The sequence below is a fragment of the Orcinus orca genome, chromosome 10 (assembly GCF_937001465.1).
Source record: "Orcinus orca chromosome 10, mOrcOrc1.1, whole genome shotgun sequence".
NCBI classification, from domain to species: domain Eukaryota; kingdom Metazoa; phylum Chordata; class Mammalia; order Artiodactyla; family Delphinidae; genus Orcinus; species Orcinus orca.
This window is the reverse complement of record NC_064568.1, coordinates 93205193-93230596: the sequence shown is the minus strand read 5'-3', so window position 1 is coordinate 93230596 and position 25404 is coordinate 93205193. Positions and strand designations below refer to the sequence as shown.

Genomic DNA, 25404 nt, shown 5'->3' with positions numbered 1-25404 from the left:
TATTTCAGTGGCAAGTGAAGTGATGCTCTCTCTGTGCCACGTGAATACTAGCTTAAGAGCTTCAGCACCTGGAGGGGGTTGCCTTGGTGCAGGAAAGAAGTGTTTTGTTTTGTTTTATCATCATCACTTGAGGGGTAGGTCATTAGCTCCACCTGAACATGAAGGAGGAAACAAACCAAAAAACACTCCACACATATACACAAATGCATGGAGAGAATAGGAACGGTGGCTGGGACTTTTCATGGGTTCTTTTCTATGGGGACTTCAAAGCCTTAAAACATCAAGGATGGCGCTTCCCTGGTGGCGCAGGGGTTGAGGGTCCGCCTGCCGATGCAGGGGACGCGGGTTCGTACCCCGGTCTGGGAAGATCCCACATGCTGTGGAGCGGCTGGGCCCGTGAGCCATGGCTGCTGAGCCTGCGCGTCCGGAGCCTGTGCTCCACAACGGGAGAGGCCACAACAGTGAGAGGCCCACGCACCGCAAAAAAAAAAAAAAAAAAAAAATCAAGGACATAAGATGATGATGTCTTTCAGAAGCAGAAGAAGCCTCAGAGAGGAGTCCGCTCATGTTACAGATATAAAACTTGGAGGCACAAAGTGAGTACCTTGTTCAAAGCTCTCCCCTGATCCCCAGACCCAGGGCGTTCCACTTGAACTTGGGTTCAGCCATGGACGCACTCAGAGGGTCACATCTCCACCAGTGGAACCAAACACAGCCCCGGCTTCTATAGCATATGATCTCAGTACTTCATTTCTTGTTTTGTTTGGTTATATTGATTTATTTTTGATACTCAAGAAAAATCTCTACCAGAAAAAAACAGAGTGTGAAGTAGCAGGGAGAAACAACAAAGCAGAATTAGTAGTAGCAGATGCTTTAACCATGTGCCAGGCCAGGAAATGTTCTAAAAGTTGATTATGTATGTAATCTTCACAGTGACCTGTTGTCCTCACTTTCAAGAAAAGAAAAATGAAAGATACAGAAGAAAGAATACTTCCAAAGAGAAAACAGGAGGCAGAGTAAATTGCCAAGTCATAGAAACGACCTTCCCAAATTTCACTCAAAACACTTAGTGAAAATCTAAATAAACATCAATGATATACTTCTCATTTAATCTAAAGACATAATCCTTGATACTGCTTGGCATCTAGAGGCATGCATCTTTTGTTTCTTGATAACTCAAACAGAAGAGTATACTACTCCCACGAATTTCTATATACTATTTCTAAATCTTACAGTGATAATGGTTCTTTCAATAATCAATGAACAATCAATGACTCGCCATCTGAACCCTAGTGAAATGAAAGGCACTAATGATATCTGAGGGGGTCCTGAGTTGGGGGAAAAGGGGACTAAATGATCTTCACGTTCCCTTCAACCTCTAAATACTGTAACACCAACGGCTATAATAGGTAATATTCTAGAATTTAGAAAACATACTCAAATACTTCATCTCATTTGATAAACTCTAAGAGAAAAAAAGAGTAATTTAAAAAGTACCACAGAATACTGACACTTTGATATTTCTACACATCTAGTCATCACTCACACTTTGAAGAGTACAGTTTGCCAACAGAGAGCAGCATTAGTGTATTAGGAGGGAGGAATCTCTGCAGCATTATGCTTCAGCACCCCAACATGGAAAAGAAAAAATAAATAAATAAAACAGTAGGCTTCGGTATCAACCATTTTCTCATGTGTTTTACTGTCAGATGACAAAATATTCTACCTCATTTCATGAAAGGTAAGAGAACTATGGGAATGTTTGCACACTGACACAGTAAATTATATTATTTATAAGATTTTTCAAAGAATAAAATGCTTTATACAGAAGTCTGGTAAATTATTTTAGACACCCGAATACACTCCAAAACAGTTTTGAAAAGCTATGCCTACATATAAAACACTATGTACCCTGGAGTCTTTGTCTCTACGTTTTTCATTTTGCCATGAAAAACATCATTAAAGTGTCTCAAAATAATACCTTCCCCCAAACTAGCTATGAGTTATGCAGACTACCTTCAGACTGAAGGAACTAGAGTGGAAAAGAGAAGAACATATTTATGCTAAAAGATGGTTTTGGAGAAGATCTCTATTTTAAAGATTTAATGAATATCAGTAGGGTTTTCTTAACCTTGGAAATGTACATTGCAAATCCCAGTGTGTGTGTTGGGGGCTTGGGTGGAATGGGTTGGGAGTGGGATGGGCAACTAAACTAAACGAACTGGGCTTCTCAAAGAAAGGAAAAGTATTTGAGTAAAATATATGGTAGAAGTTTGAGCCCCAGAATAAAGCAGTTGACTAGGGAGCAATAATACAGAAGAAAAGGGTCCCTCAATGATAGTAAAGCCAAAGCCAAAAATGTAGCCTTTACCAAACCCATGTTGAAGGTCAAAGGAGATAAAATAAATCTCTAAGTGGATTTTATGATTTAAGAGACCACTAAAAGCAACCAGGAGTGGAGGGAGGAAGGTAAGAAGAACCACAATCCCACAAACAAGCGGAGTGGAAGGGTACCAAAATACTAAAGAGGCCAAGAGGTGACAACTGGAGAGACTATTTCGATCCAGAGGTTAAATCTGTTTAAAGTTAACTAAATAAAGTTAACTGTGGTTGCCCACAGAAGGGAAAATTGATCATAGAACTAATCTCGCTCTCTAACGTGAAGGATGGTGGATAAGGTAAGAATAGGGATGTCATGAGTCAAAGTGAGAGTAAGGTCAATGTGTTCTGGTGAAGCCACCACCTCAGTTCTTCTTTTGGGTGTGGGCGAAAAAAGAAAGTACCACCCTATATACCATGAGCCATCCACTCTCCTGTCTCACATGTTTATACAGTCATAGAATAAAACGCCCATTTCACAATTTGTTAACAGACAGATTATCGATAGCAAGCTTTATTTCTATCACCTAAATTGAGATACCGGGGGCTGCATGATTTTTATGGGCTCCGACAATCGTGCATCCAAGCCAAGTTTCACACTCGTCTTCTCTCGGCACCTTCTTCACGTCCCAGTCTGGTCCTGCTTTCAGTGACCACAACCTCACTGCTAGCCCCTCTCCTCTAGTTCTTTCTGCCTGCACCTTCCGGATCAACAGGTCTTTTTCTCCACTGGTTTCTCCACTCTCTCATTTCAGATGCACTCTAGACCTCCTTTTAGAAGGGTCCAGATCGTCTCCCCTGTTCACCCAAACCAGGTTCTGATGCTGCCGCCGGTATCTGCCTTAGAAACGAAAGCTCCATCAGGGCAGGCCCTTGTCCACCTTGTCCCATCCCGTATCTCCAGTGTTTAGAACTGTGTGAGTACATCGTGGCCCCCAAAGAGGTATTTTCTGAATGAATAAATGAGGGATGAATGACTAAATGAGATCAGAATTTACAGACATCATCTCGGTTTCTTCCAATTCAAAATCTGTGCTCTCACTCTGTCCTGGCAAAGCCCAAAGGCACCCCAAAGGTCCTATGGGACTCTCTGAATTGAGTTCTCAAGAATGATTTGGCCTGGTCTTGCAGAGAACTTTCCCACATGATTGCAACAATGGTCTGGTTATGGAGACAACCCAAAAGTGCTGTGAAATGTGGTTAAATATTCCCCACTCTTCTGCCTCCCTAAAGAAATTTCATCCTGGTAAGCCCCTACTAATCAACGTGTCTGCATATCTGCACACCAGCATGCACAGCTAGAGAATCCTTTCTTCCTCTCTGTTTGAGTCCCTATTGATTCTGTAGTTGGGGAGGAATCAAAGTGCTATCCAAATACCAAACATCCCATATGGCGCTGTTACCACCGCCCTTACTACGGAGATGCTCGGCCTTCCTACCTAAGCTCGCAGGAGTCTGGCAGAACACGACGCACTCTTTTGCTGACCTATCTTTGCTGACACATTCATTGTCCTCTCTCCCTTTGTGAACTTATTAATTTTGTTGAAATAACATATGTACGTGCATAAACCCAAGTTTCATTTTCTTATGCGTCCTCGTAATCATTACGAGGAGAATAATTTATGGTCCACTAAAGAGGAATTCTTAAGCTAAACTGTCTTAATTGGGAATTCAGATGTTCCTTTTTTACTGAAAAGTACAGAGCTGTTCAAATTAGACTGGAACTTTGGGCCAAAATAAATGTACATACACAAGACTTGCAGAGTCTCCAGTGAAAAGCATTAGCTGAAGCCAGACAAGTCGCCGTGGGTTTGTCTCCTTGATGCCAAATCACGCTCTGACTTTTTCCTTCTACATTGCAGCAACCTTATGATGTGGTTCAAGGGTTGAGGGACTCGCCCTTGTGAAAGGAAGCTTATTTAGTAATGGGAGAACAAGATGAGCCTAGCAGGGCAGCTCATGTGTGGAGCTGGACCGTTAGCGATTCAGTGCAGCTCCAAGGGGCCAGGAAGCTGGCCTTATCCAAGGTCCTTGCTGTATCTCAGGAGGCAGGCAGCCGGGGGTGGGGATGAGGCTCTGTTCTCACATAAGGGCTGCTCCAAGGGACCCACTGGTCAGTGTCATAGACAGTTTTGACTTCATAGCTCTGTGGTGAATGGGTCTCTGACTTGCAGACTTCAGTCAGCCAGTTTCTCCAGAACTGGGATTACTCCATTAATTCTAATAAAAGCCATTCAGAAATATATTATACCTTTTTTGGATCCCAGAGGAGGATGAAACAAAGGAGGAAGAAGGGAAAAAACAGTTTTACAAGAATGGGATTGTACCATGGTTAGTGTCATACTTTGCTTTTTTTACTTTGATCGTGACCATCTTCTCATAGCATTAAATACTCTTTTGGAATAGGACTTTTAAATGATCTCACATATAGTTCCTTGTAAAAACACCCTATGAGATGGGTACTAGTATTATCTAAATTTTATAAACTTAGACTTTGAGCTGTATAGTAACTTGCCCAAGGTCATACTTCAAGAAAAGAGCAGAGCTGGAGTTTGAGCCGAGGCAGTCTGGAACCTGCTGTCTTATCGACTGTGATCCACAGCCCCTGAATCATACGGTACGACCATAATTATATTTCATCCTACTCCCAATGTTCGATGGGTATATATGTATGTATACAGACACACATGTGTATATAGTGTTATACATACACACATATGTATGTGTATGCATACACACACATATACACACACCTGCATACGTACATATATATATACACACACATACATGTATATTAACTTCAGATCCATGTTTAATGATGGCTGCTTTTTATTAAATACCTTTTCATTCTTATTAAATAATAAAAAATTATGTTTTCCATTGAAAAAGTATGTGATCTCATGGTTGTCTAGGACCCCATGCTTCTTGATTTAGTATTATTTCTCAACTGTTAACTATTGGTAAGTTTCAAGCATGCTACTGTCCACAGAAGAAAGGTTCTTCAAAATAGTATTATTTAAAATAAATGCCCCCTCCCTCACAACCACCACACCCAAAAAAGGGACACATAGAGGCACCATTTCTCAGAATCAACTGGCAAAGACTCTTTGTTTTCAAAATTCTCAGCACTGGCAAAACTATATGGAAGTAGGTCTCTCATATACTGCGCCTCTGGAAATATAAACTGGTCTGACTTTATGGGAAAGTAATTTGGCAACAAGTCTTTGTTGTAATTTGTAATTTGGCAAGAGTCTTAAAACTTGAAAACTCTTAAATTTAGCAATTTACTGCTAAGGAAGTATCCCAAGGAAACCATTAATAATGGCAACTAACATGAAGCCATAAGAACATTCTTGGTAGCATAAAAGCAAAAAAAAAAAAAAAAAATTAGAAACATCTTAAATGTCCAACTAGAGAAGATCAATTAAATGTATTTTAGGATATGTATTCAGTGGTATGCTATATATTTGTAGATAAATAACTTGTAATGAAAAGATGTTCATTATTGCATTGCTGAGAGGAAGAAAAAGGTTAGGTGATAGCATATGTTGCACTGTTCACCACTACCATCTGAGGGTAGTCTCTCTAGCTGAATTTATAAACACAATGATCAGAGTTATCCCTTTCTTATTAATGCCTTTTCATCATCCAAGTCAGTGAGCTCAAAATGATAGAAGTTAATTTCTTTCCCACAAAAAAGCAAGGGTTCCATTTTTACAGAGATGGAGAGAATAAACAGATGGAAGACACGTGAATCTACAGATGTATGTTTATGTTGTCCGTGTGTGTGTGTGTGTGTGTGTGAATAGACATGTAAACATCCCCACCACTATCTTAGAGATTTTACAATCAAATGATAGTTATTTTCGGTTAAAGATTTCGGAGATATTTACCTGTACCATGTGCTTTCATCACAATGGAGAATCATAAGCAGTCAGCTCCTTCCCAGCAGATCTTTTCACACAGATTTTGCTTGAGCAGAAGGGGAGACAGTAGAGAAACTCAATACAAAAAGCCTAGACCTGTAATTACAAAAACAATATTCCCACTGAGTTAGGCAGTTTTCTGTGGTCTTCATTCACATTAGCTGAATTCTCAGAGAAGAAAAACATATTTGCATAATCTCTCTCCCTCCCTATCTCTCTCTCTCTCTCTCACACATGTACACACACACACACACACCACACCACACACACACACACCACACCACACACACAGAGATAACACACGCGAGACAATTCAGAATACCAAAAACTCAGCATGCAGACACACAGCAGGTCCTCACCTCTGAGGATGAGAGGGCTCTGCCTGCCAGGGGGTTGCTTCCCAGCCCATCTCCTGACCTTAGGAATAACACCATCAAAATAACCCTATTCCTTCCCCTCTTTCTCTAATTGATCCCAAAACTTCTGAGAAATGAAAAACAGTTAGTTCTTCCCCAGAAAATGTCAGAAACATTACTGAATCTGACGCTTTCTAAGATTCTTTCTAGCCACAAAGGTAAGCAAGTTCGGTACATGTATTTACCATAACAGCCTGACTTTCACTTTATATTTTTTTAATTTTATTAATTAATTTATTTATTTGGGGCTGTGTTGGGTCTTCGTTTCTGTGCGAGGGCTTTCTCCAGTTGCAGCAAGCGGGGGCCACTCTTCATCGCGACGCACGGGCCTCTCACTATCACGGCCTCTCTTGCTGTGGAGCACAGGCTCCAGACGTGCAGGCTCAGTAGTTGTGGCTCACGGGCCTAGTTGCTCCGCGGCATGTGGGATCTTCCCAGACCAGGGCTCGAACCCGTGTCCCCTGCATTAGCAGGCAGATTCTCAATCACTGCGCCACCAGGGAAGGCCTTGACTTTCACTTTAGAAACTGTACGTGCCCCTCTGTTGATGACTCCGGTGAAGCACAGTATCACTGATACTCAAAGTCATCACGGACATTTACTGAACACTGACTATGTTCCTGGCACTGTGCGAATGCTTTACATACAATACTCCCCTCCACCGCACCCTGTGAGGTAGCTAGTAATCATTATTATCTCTCTTATTGACAAGAAAACTGGGCATTTGTAGGGCTAGCAGATGTTAAAGGCAGTATTTAAGCCATTATCTTTCACGCAATCTATGCTCATAATTTCAGTGCTTTATCACATCTCCAAAATTGATCTGATTATCAGCACTCTTGTACTTATTATAAAAAAGTTAAATATTAATTCAATGTCACCTTATTTTTCCCCAGAGTCAATATGTCACCTACCTCTTAGCATTACTAACTCTTTTTGAATTTGATTGTCCTTTGATTTTAGTTTCCAAGCTAAACTGAAATCAACATGATCATATGTCCATCAGGAGTAAATTTATAGTTATTTCAGTAAATTTAAAATGTCGATTAATCCCAAATCCAGATGCCAAAACACTAAGGAGATACCTAAAGTCGAAGTCCTACCCAAATGGCTAAATTTCATTAGAAAGAAAGCAGATAATAAAATCAAGAGCCATATGTGAATCCTTACTTTAAAATATGGAAGTAAAGAGAGGAATTTCTATATATTATGTCCATGGAATAAAAAAAAACACTTAAAACATTTTAACCTATTTACAAACTCTACCTACTATAGGTCTTAGGATGACTGCGCACAAAATAGACATGAGCGTATCAAGAAATCAACAGTTATTTATGGGTCACATATTAACTTCCCTTTTGTACCTGTGTGCGGATGCCATTATTTGTTTGCACTATTCTGGTTACGCCTCTGTGCCTCTGAGCCCGCCACTCCCTCTCATTAGCATGCCTTTCCCCTCCTTGCCAACTAGAAAATGCCTACTCATTCTTCAAGGCCAACCTCCAATCTCAATTCCTTTTGATGTCTTTCTCCACCTCTCCTGAGGTTTTCCGGGAATCCAAGCAGAGGGGGTTCTGCCCCCTCCTATGTTTCCCTAGCTCAGCAATGGCACCGACATCACCCTGACATTGTCCTTTCCAAACTATGCCCCATTCCCAACCATCCAGTCACTGAGTCTGCCACCAGCACACACCCTTCCCCTTCTCTCCCGACCACCACCTCCGCTCCAGGCTGCCCACCATCCCGACTCATCTGGACCATTCTGCTGCCCTCCCATTTAGTCTCCCTGCTTCCTTCCCTGCCACCCTACAGCCCCTTCTCCTACAGCCCATCCTCAGCACCTGCCCAAAGCACTGCAGCGGCTTTCCACAGAGCTTGGATTCTGACCATGGCTCCCAGGGCCCAGTGTGATCCAGCCCTTGCATTCTTTTCCAGCCTGCATGCAGCTCTTCTGCCTTACCTTTCATTCCTGAAAAGTACCTAGCTCTTCTAGGCCTCAGACCCTTTGCACATATCTCCTCCTTGCTGAGACGTCTCCCCGAATCACCCACCTTCTTCATCAAATGACCTTGTAGTCTTTTGACTACAAGTTCAGTCCTCTTCTCCTCCTTCAGTTCAGTCCTCTTCTCCTCAAGGGAGCCTTTCCTGATCTCCTCGGCCAGGTCACTACCCCCTACTACATGCTTTTACAGAATCACTCTCTTCCTTGTTACACTGGTCACCTTTGTAATTTTACTTTTTTTTTTTTTTGCTAAATTCACCGATTAATGCTTGTTTCCCCCACTAATTAGTAAGTTCCAGGAAGGCAGAACTGTGTCAAATTCTTGCTCATGCTTTTATCCTCATTGTTCAACACAATGCTAGGCATGTTATAGGCACTCACTAAAAACCTGTTGAATGAATAAATGAGAAGAAGAGGGAGCGGAGGAGAAGGACATCCCTTATCATAATTTAATGAGTGTTTGTTGAATCAATCTGCTGATGGCTTTTCAACACACAGAGCACAAGGTCCGCCCTCCTTAGAACAGCAGGCCAGCCTCCTTGTGATCTGACCTCAGCCACGATGGCCCTCCTCCAGCTGCACTTGACACTCAGCCCCTCTGAATCCCTGTAGCTGCCTGACCAAGCCTGCCTGGCTCCGGCTCCTGCCCACACCCTGGTCTATTCTTTTCCCTCTGCACTTTTCTCTCTGATCATCTTTTCAAACTCAGACTCACTCTTCAAGTTTCAGAGCTAGGGCTGATTGTCTGTGAAGACCTCTCTTAAACCTTCTGGGGAGCTGAGGTCCCCTTCTCCCATTTTCCTACAATACCCTGTACCTACTCCTATTAAAGCAATTATCATATTTTCTTGTACTTGTGTCTTAGGCCAAGTTCATCTCTCCCAGTACATTGCTAAGTCCCTTAAAGGCAAGAGGGGGTGGGTACTGCCTCATCCCACTCTCCCCAGAGTTTAGCATAGCAGCCTGGCACATAAATAGTCAGTAAATAAATATTTGTTGAATGAACAAAAGAAAGTTTATAGATATATGAAATATGTGTAAAGCTCCAGAGTTGCATATTTAAAATATCAATATATTATTAATATAGTATTTTTAAATTATTATTAAATGTTGTGAGGCATAATGGTTACAAATTCATCTGTAAAATGGGCATAACAACACCCACCTCACACAGTAGTTGGGAAAATTAAATAATATATATGTATATATATTACCATATGCATATAATAATATATAAGCATATATATGTAAAATATTTATATTCAAATAATATATAAGTATATATATTATCATACATATAATAATATATATAAGTATATATATTACATATATATGTAAAATTATATATAAGTAAAAAAATATATATATATATTTTTTGGCTGCACGGCATGCGAGATCTTAGTTCCCCAACCAGGGATCAAACCCGTGCCCCCTGCAGTGGAAGCGCTGAGTCTTAACCACTGGACCGCCAGGGAGGTCTCCATAAGTAAAATATTTAGTACAGAGTTCAGCATACTGGAAGCACTCTATAAACATTATCATTAGGGCAACCAAGGTGAATTTATAATTCATGCTTCAAATTTAACAGTTTTATTTGCCAACATTTTTTTCCTATTAAAACATTAATTAGCATTAGCATCTCTGTAAGGCCACAGAAAGGTGATCAGAGAGGTCCTCAGCAAACTAAGGATAAAGGAGAGTTTTATTCACTACAGCTGAAGGGCAAATTATTGTTTCAATAATCTGCAATGTATGTGTAAAGGCACAGACACTTCAACACGAAAGAAGCATTTCTGTCCAAAAATTACCTATAAAATCTAAACGATAGAAACAACAAATATTGTCATTCAAACGCTATAAACGTTTAGCTGAAATAATTAGAAACGCTTACTGTGAATTATTTCTTTTGCTAAAAAAACAAGATAGGGATACATATTCATCCATGTCTTTTAACTACTGGACAGACTTTATAAATATTACGTATTTGTCTAATGAATATGCCATAAAAACGTTTGAATTAACAGCCAACACATTCCACGTGTTGTCTATTAGATGCTATTCTGATTTAGAATTGCTAAAATTTAACAGATTCTGCAAAGAGGGGGAAAGAAGCAAAATAATTCTGCAACAGGTTTTTTAGGAAAAATAATGTAAGAATGAACTGTTTACAAATGCTACCAATACACAGCTGAGCAGAATATACTGGCAATAGTTTATTCTGCAAAGCAAACTTATAATTTAGTCTTATATTGCTCTTTCTGTTGCACACTTGCTGAATTTAAATAACAAATACTGAACTATTTTATATATACTGTGTGCTACTGAAATATAAAGTACTATCATTATTGCATTTTGAGATTTCTATTCTCAATTCATCTTTATCTCTGTGATAAATGACAAAACCCAAAGCAAGTTAGATTTCTAATTGGGGCTTGACCATTTTTTGAGAAGTAATAGAGTTACGAAGGGGAAATATAAAAATGCTAACTTCTTTTTTTAATTGAAGTATAATGGATTTACAATGTTGTGTTAGTTTCAGGTATACAGAAAAGTGATTCATCTATACGTATACATATATGTGTGTGTGTGTGTGTATATATATATATATATACTCTTTTTCAGATTCTTTTCCATTATAGGTTATTACAAGATATTAAATATAGTTCCCTGGGCTATACAGTAGGTCCTTGTTGTTTATCTATTTTATATATAGTAGTGTGTATCTGTTTACCCCAAACTTCTAATTTGTCTAAATTTATCTAAACTCTAAATTATCTAAATTTACTTAAATGCTAAATTCTTAACTGTTTTACCAGTAGGATACTAAACTACTTTTAAACTGAATTATAATTCTATTCATTGGGCACAACTATTAACCAGTTTAACATAATGCAAATCTATTGTGCTTTGCAACATAATTAAGATGAAAAGGTAGGACAAACAAATTTAGCAAAAAAAAAAAAAGTTTTAATTTACTTAGATAATATTTCTCTGAATTTCCTATTAATTTCATTATCATGATACTTGTGTTTGTGTCATAAAATCTGGTGAAATCTTAGAAATTTACAAGGCAAAATTCCTCTTTATTTATGCTGGTCCCTCAATAGGGAATGCCCTTCTTACCAATTCAAATGTTACTCTTCCTTTAAGATTCAGCTCAGATGTCACGTCCTCTGTAACATGCTTCCACATATACTGTTATTTGTTCTGTCATGTAATAAATGACCCATTTCCCTCTCTACACTGTGAGATCCTAAGAGTCATTATCAGGTCTCTGCATTTTTCATAACAAACTGCACATTCCTTTGGACATTAATATTCTCAGTAAAGACTGGTTCAATGTGTCAACGAACACACACATTTTGATACCCTTAAGACTATGGTGAAAATGTCACTGCTTGTGATCTAAAGTTAAAGGTTAAAGAAAAAAAATCCATTTTTAGTGAAATGAAACTCTTAGCATTTTCACTTCCAGATGCATCAGCATTGCATAAAAGATGCTAAAACTATTTTAGAAAACAGACATTCTGCACATTTTCCTCTTGGAGAATTAGTCTGAAAAATACCAAGCCACACAGGGGCCTCTGGGTGTTCACAGGACAAACGTGCAGTTGGGTATTGATTCCACACACTCCTTCAATGGAAATCCAGAGGAAGATTCAACCTCCACCACACGGGCATGCCACACATTACTCTATGCAGTTGCTCAAGAGTAAGCTGAGGACCCCCTGGAGACGTCTGCCCTCGCCTTCCAAGACTGGCCAGCACTTTAGTGATGATGCATCTGAGCAGGAGAGAACTTTGGTACCCAGAGGAGCACCACACCAGTCCTGGCATATGTTTTCCACTTCCATTGTCATTCTTATTCCCACATGGACCAATCTCTCACATATAGCCTTTTAATTTTTCAAGATTAAGCCTCTGTGATAATTTGCCTGGCTGCATCACCTATGACATCATTATACACATGCCAAATCCCTCCTCACTCAAGGCCACGTTCTGCTCAGAAAAGAACAGTGGGCAGCAAAAGAACAAGTTTCTCCTAATAAGCTATCCAAGCTGATTGTCCACATTCGGAACTATTCATCACCATTGGGACAATAAATATGGAGTTTCCAGAAGGTCACGCCAAGCCTTATTTAATGGGCTCTCTTTTCTCCATGACCCAAGATTCTCTAGGCGTTCCGTAGGAACAGGAGTAGAGGGCTTCTGTGTCTCCTATCTCATCCCACTTCGGGTATACTGTCAGCTTCACCCTATATCCTCAGCCACCCAAAGGACCCCAAGGATTTCCCTGTCATACCACATCTTATAAACACTCATGTGTAATGTCAAGACACTGGAGACTATGAAAAGGGACTATAGGGACTTCCCTGGTGGTGCACTGGTTAATAATCCACCTGCCAATGCAGGGGACACGGGTTCGAGCCCTGTTCCAGGAAGATCCCACATGCCACAGAGCAACTAAGCCCATGCACAACTACTGAACCTGCGCTTTAGAGACCGCGAGCCAGAACTTCTGAGCCCGCACTCCACAACTACTGAAGCCCACACGTGAAAAGCCCAGGCTCCACAACAAGAGAAGCTACCACAGTGAGAAGCCCGTGCACCACAACAAAGAGTAGCATATGCTCAGCACAACTAGAGAAAGCCCGTGCACAGCAATGAAGACCCAACACAGCCAAAAAATAAATTAATTAATTAAAAAAATAAAATTACTTTAAAAAAAAGGGACTATGATAGGAAATAGGTAGAATATGGGAACAACAAGGGGAAATTCTGGTTTATGCTATCATCTTAAAATATTTGTATTTTACAAAGGTAACAATGTACAACATGATAACTATACTTGATGACTATACGATACAGATGAAAGTTATTAAGAGAGTAAATCCTAAGAGTTTTCATCACAAGGAAAAAGTAATTCTTTTTCTTTTTTGTATGTATACGAGATGATGAATGTTAACTAAACATTGTGGTAATAATTTCACAATACATGTAAAGTCAAATCATTATGCTGTACACCCTAAACTTCCGTAGAGCTGAATGTACCTCAATAAAGCCAGAAAAAAATTTTTAATCCAAAAAAAATTTTTGCATTATGCAAAATTTGAAATCTACAAAAGGATGCACACAACATGTATATAATCTATGACGCACAGCAATAAAATGAAAACCCATAAACGTACCATCTCATTTCAGACATTACCAATAACGATGCATATACCTATCTGCTACTTCCCTAAGCTCTCCCCCACCTCTTCTCCAGAGGTAACCACAGTCCTGAACTTTGTACCATACCGTAAAATATATCATTTAATTTTGCTTGATTCTAAACTTTATGAATAATTCTATCTTATTATATATAGACGTCTGTGGTTAGTTTTTTTGCACACAATGTTGCTTCTAAGATTTAACTATGCTGTTGGTAGCAGCTGTGGATTGTCCATTTTCACTGCTGTATAATATCCCTTGTGTGAATTTTTCAGTGTTCTACTAATGGATTTTTAAAATTTTTAGTTTCTAGTGTTCATTTTATTTAATTATTTTACTAGAAACAATGCTGTTTCCAGTAGAAACAATACACATAAGCAAAGTTTCTCTGGGGTACTGCCTAGGAATGGATTGATTGGGTCATGGTATATGAATATTCACTCTTACACAATGCTGCCATATTGTTTTCCAAAATGGCTATGCCAATCTACACTCCTACCAGTAGTACACCCTATCATTTTTTAAACTGTGAAAACATTTTAAAATCAAGGAGAGCTATGTGATCTAAAGCTGGTGCTCTGATTTTATTGGCCCAAGTTATGAATGTTCATAAAGAAATAAACATCATATACCTCTCTCTCACACTGGTGAGTTTATATTTTGTTCCTCACTAAACATAGCAAATGAGAACTACTTCCTAAGATATGTTTATTTTTCCACCTTCAAATGGGGCATTAACTAGCCACTTAGACTAGACTGAGGATAAATGATTTGAAGCCTCCAGGCTTTATTTCCCAATCATTCAATTCTTAAGCAAGGTGGCTACCAAAGGTGTCAAAGAATGATCTAGAATACTAAGGGTCCCAGGGACCAAAACTGCCCACTTGGAACAGGAAGTCATGTACAAAATAAACTACACAAAAGTATGGCAATTTGAGATAATTCTTTAATTTCCTTCAATATTAAGAGAGAAACAGAGGACCTGTATTCAGAAAATTATAAAACACTGACAAAAGAAAACAAAGATAACATAAACAGATGAAGAGATATACCATGCTTCTGGATTGGAAGAATCAATATTGTGAAAATTACTATACTACCCAAAGCAATCTACAGGTTCAGTGCAATTCCTATCAAATAACCAATGGCATTTTCCACAGAACTAGAAAAAGAAATTTTACAATTTCTGTAGAAACACAAAAGACCCCAAATAGCAAAAGCAATCTTGGGAAAGAAAAACAGCTGGAGGAATCAGGCTCCATGACTTCAGACTATACTACAAAACTACAGTAATCAAGACAGTATGGTACTGGCACAAAAACAGAAATACAGATCAATGGAACAAGATAGAAAGCCCAGAAATAAACCCGTGCGCGCATATAGTCACCTTATCTTTGACAAAGAAGGCAAGAATATACAATGGAGAAAAGACAGCCTCTTCAATAAGTGGTGCTGGGAAAAATGGACAGCTACATTCAAAAGAATGAAATTAGAACACACCCTAACAGCATGCACAAAAATAAACTCAAAACGGATTAAAGACCTAAATTTAAGACCGGATACTATAAAACCCTTAGAGGAAAACATAGGCAGAACACTCTATAGCATAAATCACAGCAAGATCCTTTTTGACCCACCTCCTAGAGTAAGGGAAATAAAAACAAAAATAAACAAATGGGACTTAATGAAACTGCAAAGCTTTTACACAGCAAAGGAAACCATAAATAAGACGAAAAGACAACCCTCAGAATGGGAGAAAATATTTGCAAATGCCGCAACTGACAAAGGATTAATCTCAAAATATACAAGCAGCTCATGCAGCTCAATATCACAAAAACAAACAACCCAATCCAAAAATGGGCAGAAGACCTAAACAGACATTTCTCCAAAGAAGATATACAGATGGCCAACAAATGCATGAAAAGATGCTCAGCTGAAAAGATGCTCAACATCATTAATCATTAGAGAAATGCAAATCAAAACTACAATGAGGTATGACCTCACACCGGTCAGCAGGGCCATCATCAAAAAATCTACAAACAATAAATGCTGGAGAGAGTGTGGAGAAAAGGGAACCCTCCTACACTGTTGGTGGGAATGTAAATTGATACAGCCACTATGGAGAACAGTATGGAGGTTCCTTAAAAAACTAAAAATAGAACTACCGTATGACTCAGCAATCCCACTACTGGGCATATACCCTGAGAAAAACAGAATTCAAAGAGAGTCATGTACCACAATGTTCACTGTAGCACTATTTATAATAGCCAGGACATGGAAGCAACCTAAGTGTCCATTGACAGATGAATGGATAAAGTAGATGTGGCACATATATACAATGGAATATTACTCAGCCATAAAAAGGAACGGAATTGGGTTATTTGTAGTGAGGTGGATGGACCTAGAATCTGTCATTCAGAGTGAAGTAAGTCAGAAAGAGAAAAACGAATACTGTATGCTAACGCATATATATGGAATTTTAAAAAGTGGTACTGATGAACCTAGTGGGCAGAACAGGAATAAAGATGCAGATGTAGAGAACAGACTTGAGAGCACAGGAAGCGGGTAGGGGAAGCTGGGATAAAGTGAGAGAGTAGAATTGATGTATATACACTACCAAGTGTAAAATGGATGGCTAATGGGAAGCAGCCACATAGCACAGGGAAATCAGCTCGGTGCTTTGTGACCACTTAGAGGGATGGGATAGGGAGGATGGGAGGGAGATACAAGAGGAAGGGGATATGGGGATATATGTATACATATAGCTGATTCACTTTGTTGTACACCGGAAATTAACACAACGTTGTAATGCATTTAGACTCCAATAAAGACGTGGAAGAAAAAAAAAAAGAGAGAAACAGAGGGATAAATAACTGAAGTAGATGAAGAAAAGCCTTATGAGCTTTTATTTTAAAACAGCAAAAAATTTTTTAAAACCTTTGTAATTAGGTTTTTCCAGGCTTAGGTTTAAGGAAAAGGCTTCTTCCCTCCCAAAAGATCAAGGTCAAAGCTAGAGGCTACTCTACTGCAAGTGTGAGGTCCAAATCATCCAGTTCTACATCTTTCCCCCAGGTATCTACAGACCTGGCTGGGTCTCAGTGTAGATTTAGCAAATAAAGGGCATGAAGAGGGGCAAAGAATACAATGAACAGAACCACTTCCTGGTACAATGGTAACAACGCCAGGACAGCACCATAGCAGACCCTGAAGTTATTTGGGAGAGTAACTATAACTAGTCTGCCTTCTTTGACTAATAGGAACAGAGACCAGGGCAACAGTCTGTGAAACCTGGTCAGCTTCACCCAAAACTGTTGTCAACAGTTTCAACTTTCTTCCCCACAGCCATTTATCATTGGTAGTAACCACTCTCCGAATTTTAAATTATCTTGACCATGTTTTCGCATCCCTTTTCCATTCTGGTCTCTTTCTTACTGGTTAACCCCGACAAGCAGACAGATCTGTGAAAAGCAGAAAGTGAGGGGAGAAGGTAGAGTTGGGCACCTTCACCTATACAATGGGTGTCTCTGAACATCTAGATGTGATAAAAAGTCAAACAAACAAGCAAATGGTATTAATGCCTCAAGTCACCTATTTGAGATTTTTTGGTGTCTATCAGTGAGGTATTATGCTTCTTATTAGACTCCCACACTGCTTTAATTAAGCAGGGCCAAGGGGCCTTATTTTTTTTGTTGTTTTGCGGTACGCGGGCCTCTCACTGTTGTGGCCTCTCCCGTTGCGGAGCACAGGCTCCGGACGCACAGCCTCAGCGGCCATGGCTCACGGGCCCAGCCTCCCCGCGGCATGTGGGATCCTCCCGGACTGGGGCACGAACCTGTGTCCCCTGCATCGGCAGGTGGACTCTCAACCACTGTGCCACCAGGGAAGCCCCCAAGGGGCCTTATTTTAATCATACTGGTCATACCCTCTCTGTTCCGGCCAGAGAGCTGGAACCTAGTCAGGCAGTGTTAAGAGAACAGCCTTTCCTTCTTGATCAGCCTTTCCTTCCTTCCGCTCCCATTGACTTTCTACTAAGAGCATACGGTGAACAAAATTTTGATATTTAGTATCTGGTGCTGGATGCCCACAAATAGGATGAGGAAAAAAAAATGTGTCTGTAACCTCAGGTGAAATTCCAGATTATGAGACAGCTTTCAAGATTGGCAAAAACACTAAAATCAGGGACTTCCCTGGCGGTCCAGTGGTTAAGACTTCACCTTCCAATGCAGGGGGTGTGGGCTCCATCCCTGGTGGGGAGCTAAGATCCTACGTGCCTCGTGGCCAAAAAACCAAAACATAAAACAGAAGCAATATTGTTAACACACTGAATAGAGAATTTCAAAATGGACCACATCAAAAAAAAAATCTAAAAAAAGAAGGTACTAAGATCATCCCATTTTACAGGATCCCTTTGTAACACGGATACGTAAAGATCCTATTAAAACATAATCATCTGCCACAACTACAAAAAGCTTTTATTTAAAATGACGTTGTATTCCGAGGTTATGTTAAAAGTGTGTCTGGCTTTCTATTCAGCGACTAGATGATCTGTTCAGGAGAATTGTTGTACTTCGTTGTAAGTGCTTAAGGAGGGACTAATTAGTCCTCCCTCTCCCCCCCCCCCCCCGCCCTTTAAATTCCTATGGGGAATGAGGTCAGGCTCAAAGCACCAGGTGGAGGTCTCTTCAAACACTACAGCAGCACAAAGGGCAGCGCTTTCCCGAGGCAAAACAGGTATGAGGGCAAATCTTCCGCCAGGGGTATGTTCTTCACTGGCAGGCAGGGAGAACAAAAAAGCTAAGCTTTGGGGCTTCCCTGGTGGCGCAGTGGTTGAGGATCCGCCTGCCGATGCAGGGGAAACAGGTTCGTGCCCCGGTCTGGGAAGATCCCATATGCCGCGGAGCGGCTGGGCCCGTGAGCCACGGCCGCTGAGCCTCCGCGTCCGGAGCCTGTGCTCCGCAACGGGAGAGGCCACAACAGTGAGAGGGCCCGCGTACTGCAAAAAAAAAAATAAAAAATCTAATCTTTTGGTGTAAGATCTTGCAAAAGACCTGTTCTGACGCTGGACCACACGCCCACGAGTTCATCCCCTCTCCTCCACTTACTGCACCACGCGGTCCCTTCCCGCTCCCTGATTGGCTGTCCCCTTGGCCCAGGCGCACACCTCCAGGGAGCAGGGTGGAAGTTGGGACCCAGGGGCTGCTGCTCCAACCCCAATCCTTCCTCCTCCCCATCTGCATCCCAGCACCCACAGGGGAGTGCCACGCTCTGGGACACCAGCCCACAGTGGCTCCGTGGCAGCGTGCCAGTGGTTTGAGCTCCTACTCGTTTCTACAAGAGCCATGGCAAGCAAATTAGAGGTTATAAACACCTCCGGTGGAAGGAGGAAAATTCCTTTGGGCTTTGTAAGGGAACTTCGTCAGCGGTGAGTGCCTCCACAGTAGAAAACAGATGTGCTCACCCAAGCCCCTTAACCCTGCTGGCATGTGTGGACCGCCCCTTCTGTTGGCTACAATCAAGGCAGCAGGGCAGGAAAACATTTCTTGGGGAAGAATGTCTCTCATGTTTAAGGTCACTGTGGGCCCCCAGATAAGCAACATAAAGCTATTTTCAATGTAGGTAAAGCATATTCCTAAATGCAGTGTTGCCAAATTCATTTTGAGAGAGGTGACTGGAAGTAAACTATTTTGCTCCCAACACGGGTTAAAGTTTTGTTAGAAAACCAGGAAAGCACACATCCCTGGCCAAGGGACAGCAAAGAGAAACCGTTGAGTTCTAAACTGTGCTGGAAATAGAAGCAAGGGAGCAGTCTAGGATTAACTAAAAGCAGCAGTCAATTACGAACGAGGCTTTGATGCATGTTACACAGCTTGTCACACCTTGCAGGGGCTGGTTGCCAGGGGGTGTGGCTTTCAAATGAAAGCCCTCCAAAAAGTCATGGATACCTGAAATTCCATAATTAGAGTCTTTCCTTTGGTTTAAAGATTCCCTCTCTCTCTCTTTAAATTTCAGAATAATATGCTATCTTGGAAGTGGAATATCCAGACATCCAAAAAAAGAAACACACACACAAACATATATGCAAAGAGAACAGGTTTTGAATTAAAGCTGAGCTTTACCACTTTCCAGCTCTGGAACTTTGGGGAAGTTATTTATTGGCTTGAGTCTCAAGTTCATCAGCTGTGAAATGAGACAAACACCTGTCTCAGAAGGCTGGTGCAAAGTTGAAGTTCAATTATGTACATAAAAGTATGTGGCCCACTCATAGCAGACATTCAGTTTTCCTCTGCTTTTTTACAGAAGAGGTCATAATAGGGGAACAAGTGAGGACAACATGAGGACGCTGGCTTCCTGATGTGGAAATGATGGGAAGGTCAGCAGAGATGGAGATGGGGGTGGCAGGAGAAAGGGCCACCTGGGACCCAGTGACAGAATCTGTTTCACAAATGTGCTGAGGTCAGCTTCTGCTCAAGGGCACGTGGTGGCTGCAGGCTGACATTTATTTGCAATGTAGACTGGCTGGCAAGCTGTGAACCTAGAAACTGGCCTTCGCCAAAGAGCCATGCCTAGCCCCTCCCAAGGCTCTCCCATGCTTGGTGTCCAGCTGGGGAAACGAGGCATTGGGGAACATCTGAACAGCTGTCCTATGGGGTCACCTGCAAGGGCGTGGGTCAGGTGAAGATATGAGCGGGTGGCAGGCAGGGAAGCCAGTAGCAGAGATTAAATGTAGCTTCCAACTTGCTGAAGCCCAATGATGTCAATCAGACCCCACTGACCCACAGGCCAGGTCAGTGGGGCCGGAGACTTTCCTACCAACTTACCAAGGACAGGCCCCACACCGAAGTGTGTAGCCAGAGATGGTTATCTTTTCCTAGGCATCAGTATCTCCACACTTAGGGATCGCCCCTTAGCTCACCCTGGAAAGCCAGCCATCCTTGACTTCCAAGGCGTGAGCTAAGCAATCTCACCAGTCTCTCAGGTGAATGGACCAAACAGAGAGGTCTAAAAATGGGAGGAGGGGAAGGGCTCTAGAGCAGGCTGAGGCAGAAATATATTTTTAGGCTGAGAAGAGTTTTGAAATCTAAAACGCTTCTAGGCAGAAGATAAACCTTCCCCAAATTTCCTTCTGTAATTGCTGCCCATAAAAATAAGCTTAACCTGAACAAATAGGAAGGAGAGAGGGCTTTTTAACAATAAACGGTAACAGCTAATACAAGTAACAGGGACATTATTTAGAAACATTAATAGGTCAGGAGACCAGCCCTTCTGTTTCCCCAAAAGGCCTCCTTGGAGCACTGTGATCTGCAGACCACATTTTGGAGATCACTAAACCGACAGTGTTTACTGCTGTAGTGGTTACTGGAGTGGACTTCAGCAGATTCACTTTTAGAAAATTTCAAAATATAGAAGTGGGAACAGCAATATACGTGCATGGAAATCTTGCAAGTGGTTTATTGTGTTTTTCTTTATGCAACTGTAGTGAATTATTGGCCATTATTTTCTATCTAATAATCAAGATGAATAACTTTGGGTTGATTCATTCTGTGTATTATCTATTACAAATGTGAAAATTCCAGTTAACCTTTCCCTAACCCCCAGTATACTTTTGGACCATTCCCTACTTCCTTCCTTTGATGAGTTGTGTACGCAAAGAATCTGGCATCTTTTTTTTTTTTTTTGCGGTACGCAGGCCTCTCACTGTTGTGGCCTCTCCCGTTGCGGAGCACAGGCTCCGGACGCGCAGGCTCAGCGGCCATGGCTCACGGGCCCAGCCGTTCCACGGCATGTGGGATCTTCCCGGACCGGGGCACGAACCCGTGTCCCCTGCATCAGCAGGCGGACTCTCAACCACTGCGCCACCAGGGAAGCCCTGGCATCATTTTAATACTAGTTGAGCAAAACCACTATGGAAGGTAAATAAAAGCTTCATGCATACAATGCTTCCCAAAGCCAAAGGAAATGATTTTGGAGTATCCACATCACTGATTACATTCCATCAGCAGAGATAATTAAAAGTTGACTATAGAATAATATTAAACAGCAGGCACAACTTTTTGAAAATTTCTCCCTGGTATTACATATGCAAAAACACCAACTGAATGTTCGACGCTAATCACATTCATCTCTTCTTAAGAGCAGAGTATAATAAGTGGGTAGCCTAAATGGAATGCTTTGAACAGAACGCTTCACGATCGTCTGATTAGTCTAAATTTAAAACTCCAACAAAGGCAAGGATTATTCTTCTTGAGGTTCAAGATGCACGAGGATTTGGTGATGAAATTCCTTTAGGAGAGCAAAGAAAAAAACCTGCTATCTACAAGCTGCCAGTGTTTTATGTCTGTATAGTGTTTTTAAGTCAAAGTCACCATTCATCCAATGATAAATGTTTGTTTGAATAAATGCGTCAAAGAAAAGGCCTCAGAATACAAGTTTAATCACCTCTAAGTTATGAATCAGGCAAAGCAATGTTCATCAGCCCCAAGCGCACAGGCTGAGACAGGTTAAATGTCGGCTCTCACCAACCAGGCCAAAGCCAGACCTGTAAACCCAACTCATGTCCTTTGATTCTTAGAAAATGACCCAGCTGTTAGGGCCTGTTGCTTAGCTGCCTCACTGCAAACTCTCAATACAACTGGGAATGCATGTTATCTAGGCCAGGTGAGGTAAGATGAAGGAAGCATAACAAAGCCGGGCTTGTTCCTGAAATTATTACAGGTAGTCACACACACAGGAAAAGGAAAATCCCCATCAAAACGCTAAAATTAAAGATTAAATTCTTAATGTCTTCACTCTAATGAGACACCTGGAGTAAATTACTCAGTGCTAGCATTGATACTATACCAAGAGTGAGAAAAAAATGAGCCTGCAGGATACTGGATGAGAGGTAGAACCTGGAGTTTCCCCAGGGGGCTTCAAGTTTATTCTTCCAGGAACATTGGTAACACCCATCTTTTTTCCATTGTGACCTTCTAACAGGATGCAATCCCTGAGCCAGCTAGACACTTAAAATCTATTTGTTTCAATAACTCAGAGCAGAAATGTAACTAGAAGATTTTTTGCAAGTGGAATCTATTTGGCAAGCAGAATCTGTTTCTATGAGAAAATTCTCATGCATTTCAGAGGGAGGGTTCTCAAATCGTAAATCTTGAAGTTTTCAAAATTCATGCCAAGGGAATGAATATCACCCCCATGCTAAGCTATCCTTGGTGAGCTAAGCATAAGCAGCAGAGCACGTGCCCCAGCATCTATTTTTCTGATCCCAGAGGAAGGTGAAACAGAGCTGTCCAGACTCGAATCGTAAAGTAGGTAAAGTCTGTCACAGGATCCGTCCCCTCTCGTCCCCTAAGGTGCCTCCCCTTAGGCCCCAGGGGTTTCTGCTCTGTTCGTCGCCTTTTCCACCCCAAGCTGCGGACGGTAACACCAGAGAGGCATCGTATTGTTTCAATACGAATATACGTCATTCATTGTTTTGCCTCCTAAAAAATATTCGTTTAAACCTTTTCTCTTTTAAATTGAGGGATCAAAAGCTTTACTTGCCTTTAAATTCCAGCATCACCTAGCAGCCAGCCTTCTGAATTGGGAGACAGGATAAGGTAACTCCCCTATTTGTAAAAGCTTATTTTGTTTCATGTGCAGGCCTGCCGTAAAGATGGAAATCCATTGAAATCGCAGGCGGGGTTCATACGCCATTCTGACTGGGGGCAAAAACTCTGTAACTCAGCCTCAGTTACTCACGTATAAAATAGGAATTATTATTACAGATTATAATATTATAACAATTATGAGTCAATGAATATAAAGTAGCTGGCACATTGCTATCCTAAAGGCTAAACTATCCTCGGAAAGGACACAGTGGTTCCCAAGGGCAGCTAAATGCAGCCCCGGGTTGATCCAGCCACATCTGCTAAGGGCCAGAATCCCTGGGAACTCAAGAGCCTCATTCTTACCGGTTTCTCAAAGCTTCTGGCCTCAGGCCATGGAGCCAGGCGCCCCCTAAAGGCAGGCCTGGGGTTAGTCCTTCTCTGTTACTGTTCTTTTATCTGGCTCTTTTCCTGCCTGAGAGCATCTCAGCCCTTTCCCACTCCTCTCCTCCCCAGCCCCCTGGTCCCGGAAGCCTAGAGATACCATGCCATTCCTCACTGTGCCACCCCCTTCCCAGGCCCCACCCTCTACCCTGTAGCAGTGTAGACATAAACTCAACATGCACTGGGAAACCCCAAAATTCGTGTGACTGGTTTTACTGCAATACTCGCTTTATTGGGGAAGTCTGGGACCGAACCCGCAGAATCTCGGAGGTCTGCCTGTAATGAATTTTTCATGAGGAGACCCCCAAGAGCCCCCCCCAGTTGAGTTTACACAGCCTTGAGCCCCTGGCACCCAGAGCCTGATTTAAAACAAATTTCCCACAAGGAAAGGCACATTTCGAGGTGAGCAGATGACCCAGCCGAGAGAGAGGCCCCAGCACCGTGAATGGGAGTCAGGGTGGGGGGGACTTGCAAAGCACTGGGTTTGGCTCACCCTTCTTGAGGAGGTCTGAGCTCAACTTTACAAATCAAATATCACCATTTTGGCGAGGTCTGGAGAGGCAGGAGAGGACAAAACCACAAAAGAACCGGGAGGCTTCGACCAGAAATGGGGGAGGCATGGATGCTGAGTAGGGCAAACGGGCTGCCGGGCAGAGACTGGCCTGGAAGCTGCAGTGAAGGGAGAGAAGTAACCGGACTGGGCCAGAGGTCGGGGTAGGGAGGACACCCCAAGGCGAGGTTCACGGAAGGCAATGCAGGGGATGCTTGGAAGAAGCACCCCGGGAGCTCTCAGTCACAACGTCGGCGGCATGAGGGATGTGTCTCTGCAAGGGTTCTCCAGCTCAGCATCTGGAAGCACAGTCTCCTTTAGGAGCAGCAGGACCTGGTGGGAAGGGCTACAGAAGCAGAATCCACAAACCAGGGGTCTCCTTGTCTGGTCCTCTCCTGGGATAAGACCTTGCAGAAGGGAGACTGGTCAAGGCCCTTTGACCAGGTCTGAATATGGCAAGAAGACAATGGGGAACAGTTGCAAACGCTTCCCAAGAACCCCTCAATAAAGAAAGAAAGAAGGGCAGGGTCAAGAAAATGCTGTGCCCTTGGGTTTGGGAAGAGGTGGATACGGGGAGGCCCAGCTGTTACAGGTGGGACCCAGGATGGGTATATGTGATACTAGGTGGATTACATCCATGCACATGTATGTATCATATTATATACTGTATCTGGAGAAAAAAAACTGCACTAATTATAGACATCAGAAAGCAAATCAAGGAGTGAAAAATGATCAAAATTATTTTAATTGTGTAAAAGTAATACAGATTAGAGTCATTTACGTGAACTGCTTCCACTAATGCCCAATGACCATGCAGCACAATATCAATGAAATGTATCAGGAACTGTGTACTCGATTAACTCGTGTAAGTTACATTTTATGACAATACTGAATT

General features: G+C 41.7%; 1 protein-coding gene across 5 annotated transcripts in view; it reads right to left on the bottom strand.

Annotated features, from left to right (window-relative positions):
• Positions 1-25404, bottom strand: part of ATXN1 (ataxin 1) — a 409623-nt gene that overhangs the window by 236915 nt on the left and 147304 nt on the right. For all 5 annotated transcript variants that reach the window (XM_049716362.1, XM_033434914.2, XM_033434925.2 and 2 more), the window contains one exon: positions 6273-6401. The gene's annotated coding sequence lies outside the window, so the exon portion shown is untranslated. The remainder of the gene's footprint in view (positions 1-6272; positions 6402-25404) is intronic.